The following is a 4,070-nucleotide window of genomic DNA, read 5'->3' as shown; positions in this document are numbered from 1 at the left end:
GTAGTGGTTGTTTTTGTAAAAATTGGCTTATTATGCCATTATCACACAGTTGAACCATCGGATAACCATGACACATGCAGTCACTTTAAGCCTCATTTGGCTGGAGAAGAGTCATTGCCACACACAAACATCCTGTCCTGGGTCATCTCTGGTCAGATCTTAGCTGCCAGTGTCTAGGTTTTGGGAGCAGGGCCTGTCATTTTTATACTCTTCAGGTGCATCTGACCTTGGTGACCTTATTAATCTTTGTGGGAATGGAGGAGGGCTCTGTATTTGGTTTATCCTCACTCACTGTACACTCTTGAGGTTATGGGTTAGTTTTATTTTGAGAAAGGAAGGGAATGGGGGATTTCAGAGGGACCTGGAGTCTCTGGGAAAAGGGGAGAACAGTTTCACAAGGAGGGAGGGCCAGATCACAGTGGGTGTGGGGCATTTGCTCCTTGGATAGTGGCTCTGGTTGGAGGAAAATGAGAAGTGAAATGTAGGAAAACAGGAAAGTTGGAAATAGGCAGGAATGGAGGGGAGCCACATCTTTGGCTGTGGAAAGTTCAAGCCCCAAGAGTGAGTGAGAGGATAGAAATGTGAAACCTGTTCCCAAAGAAATAGTGTGAATAACTGTTGCATTATCTTCAGACTGTGGGGTTGTGGGGTTGGAAAGAATCCAGTGATAAGGGAGGTGAAGAAGTGTGCAGGGTTCCTGCGGGTAGAACTGTGAGGATTCTGGCTACCAGAGACCTGACTGGCTTTTGCACATAAAAGCAGCCAGGGAGAGGGTTGGGGATGGGGTTTGTATTTGTGTTTACCTCCAGACTCTAAAGGTCATCCACTTTCTGGCCCTTACTCTTAAATTCCCCTCTGTTTTTGGTCCACACATTGTGACTCTTAGCTTGTCAACCCTAACCAGTGGTCTGCTACTATCCACGTGACCTTACTGAAAGTAGAGCCAGAAAGAGACGCTCACCGTTGACTGTCATGAGCCAAGTGAATTCCAGAATGTTGGCCCTTAACCCAACAGGAGGCAGACTCACATCTTTTCCTGGGAGTCTCCTGACTCCCTACCTTTCCCCAGTAGCCCCACAAGTGATGGGAGGAGAGGGTTTCTTTAGGTATCTGCTGGACCTTGTCCCTCCTGGCTACTGTGCCCCTGTCAGAGGGGGCAGTCATGGCTACAACAGACTGTTCCTGGTCAATTGCACAGAGCTCCTATCTCAAGGGTGTGGGGATTGGACTGGCCTTTTTTGTTTGTAGTAGAGCCAGGGTTGGAATTTTTAAAGATCAGTTTTCACCAAATGGAGGAAAAACTAGCAATAAAAGCAGTAAGAATTGTTTATGCAGTTTAAAATTCTCACTAGTAGAGTCCAGGCACAGACCTTTCTGTGATACGGCAATTTGTGTGGCCAGTAGACAGAAGATGTGGTCCGAGGTGAGGTGAAGTCCAACTGGATTGATGTAAAGCACCAGGTTTGGGTTAGGGTATGGAGGGGCAAGCAACAGAGAGAATGACCTGGCTCCCTGTGGATGTTAGGTGGAGTCAGGGGTATTTGGAAGAGCCCAGATGAGGGGTCAGAGAACTGCTTCTGGTCCTGTGGAGAAATAAATGCAAGCCAGGAACTGTCTTCCTCTCTTTTTTTCTTGGGTTCCTAGCCCATGAGCTTGGGTTTTCCCTAGACACACTGAGCCTAGGATTTGGGGCTCCCAGTGAATCCAGAGCTTCCCACTGGTGTGCATGGCACCCTTCTCACGGACCTCAAGGCACAGCAGTGCTGAACCACAGGCCGAAGGCTTTTATCACCCGTGGCCGGAGCCACGGTCGAGGCAGGAGGAGTCAGCAACTGACACCAGATCCAAAGACCAACATCTCAACTTCAGTTTCAGGCAAGTCCTTTGGGTTGAGGAGGCTGGGAATACAGTCCACTTGGGGCTGAGGTTCACTCCAGGGACTCTCTGAAGGTTACGTGTTGAGGCTGATCAGACCTCTCTCATCAGAAGCTGAGGAAGAGAACTCCTAGGGCAAGCTCGGGCTTCGGGCCTTTGCCAGCAAGCCCCAAATCTGTCAGGAAAGGTTCTAATCAGCCTCAGATGGGTCCTCTGGAATTCTCTCCTGCCCAAGAGGGCAAAGACTTGGCACACGCTTCAATACTCTCCTTTCGATACATTTAATTGTGTGTGGCAGGTAAGCTCTTCCTTTCCTAGAAGAAGTGAGGAGGCAGAAGAGAGGTGAAGATGGAGTTGGCTGCTTTTTCCTTTCAGTGATGTATAACTGTGTCCCGTTTCCAGGCAGCTTCTCCAGGAGTGACTCCTGCTCTGGTGCGATAGAAGTTATGGATGCTGGAGACAGTCATGGCCTTGAGGATTATGGGCAGGTGTCCCATGCTTTGGTGTGGAAGGATGGACTGCCTGTCTTTTGTGTGAGGTTGGATGATGAGCATATCAGCAGCAATCATGGAACCAGAGACTCTTCTTTCTTTTGGTGGGAGCCACAGAAGTACCCTGAATTCATGTTCAGTTCTAGGGAGAAGCATAACCATCTGCAAATGGCTGAGATAGAATATTTTCCCCACGAAGTGACTGGAAGTTCAGAACCAGGTTAATTAGACTTATAGAGATAATAGATTTTGTACCTATGAGTTTGTGGAGAAAAATCCACACACCTGATAACTAACACCAGCGTGTCTGAAACTATCTGAGTCTAGAACACCTGCATTATGAACTGACCTATAGATGCAGAGAGCAGAACTGACTAGACAGAGTAGAACTGAAAGACTGCTGGCTGTCTGAAATGAAGAAGGAGGGGCTTCTTCCAACCCTTTGAGGAGTCAGTCCCCCGAGTGTAGCTCATCTGCATACATATCCACCAAATTAATATTTTTTTAATCACACTCAAAACTGATCACCTCTCAGATGTACTGGATTTTGGCAATTTGTCTGTGGTTTCATCATAATACTATAGCTCACTGTGTTGTGATCACTTTGTAATTCCCAGATAAACATTCTTAGAAGGGAACGTGAATCTGTTCCTAGTTGACAAAGTTGTCCATATGCTGCCACTGCAAAGTTTTATGACAAAGCTGTCCTTAGGAGCTTTATTAGATAAGTTCTTATTCTTTTGGGTATTTATTGCTGTACTACTCAGGACAGGCTTTGCTATGATGTAATAATATGCAACTCCATATTCTTAGTGGTTTGAAACAACATGTTTCTTACATGACTTAGAAAGGAAGGAAGTTCTGATACATGCTACAACATGGATGGACCTTGAGGACATTATGATAAGTGAAAAAAACCAATCACAAAATGCTATATGATTTCACTTATATGAGGTACTTAGAGTAATCAGATTCATAGAGACAGCAAGTAGAATGGTGGTGTCCACAATGAAGGAAACAGTAAGCAAGGTGAAAAGACAGCCCTCAGAATTAGAGAAAATAATAGCAAATGACAAAACTGACAAAGAATTACTCTCCAAAATACACAAGCAGCTCATGCAGCTCAATACCAGAAAAGTAAAAAACTCAATCAAGCAGTGGGTAAAAGACCTAAACAGACATTTCTCCAATGAAAACATCCAGATGGCTAATAAACACATGGATAGATGCTCAACATCACTCATTATTAGAGAAATGCAAATCAAAACCACAATGAGGCATCATCTCACATGGTCAGAATGGCTGCCATCAAAAAGTCTACAAATAATAAATGCTGGAAAGGGTATGGAAAAAGGGAGCCCTCTTACACCATCGGTAGAGTGTAAACTGGTACAGCCACTATGGAGAACAGTGTGAAGATTCCTTAAAGTCCTGGGGATAGGATTGCCATATGACCCAGCAATTCCACTACTGAGCATATACCCTGAGGAAACCAGAACTAAAGAGACATGTGTACCCCAATGTTCATTGCAGTGCTGTTTACAATAGCTAGGACATGGAAGCAACCTAGATGTCCCTTGGCAGATAAATGGATAATGAAGTTATGTATACAGTGGAATATTACTCAGCTATAAGAGGAACATGTTTGAGTCAGTTCTAATGAGGTGGTTGAATCTAGAGCCTATATACAGAGTGAAGTGAGTC

Source organism: Bos indicus, chromosome 11, assembly GCF_029378745.1.
Source record: "Bos indicus isolate NIAB-ARS_2022 breed Sahiwal x Tharparkar chromosome 11, NIAB-ARS_B.indTharparkar_mat_pri_1.0, whole genome shotgun sequence".
Taxonomy (NCBI): Eukaryota; Metazoa; Chordata; class Mammalia; order Artiodactyla; family Bovidae; genus Bos; species Bos indicus.
The sequence above is the reverse complement of the archived record's forward strand: the minus strand, read 5'-3'. Positions refer to the sequence as shown.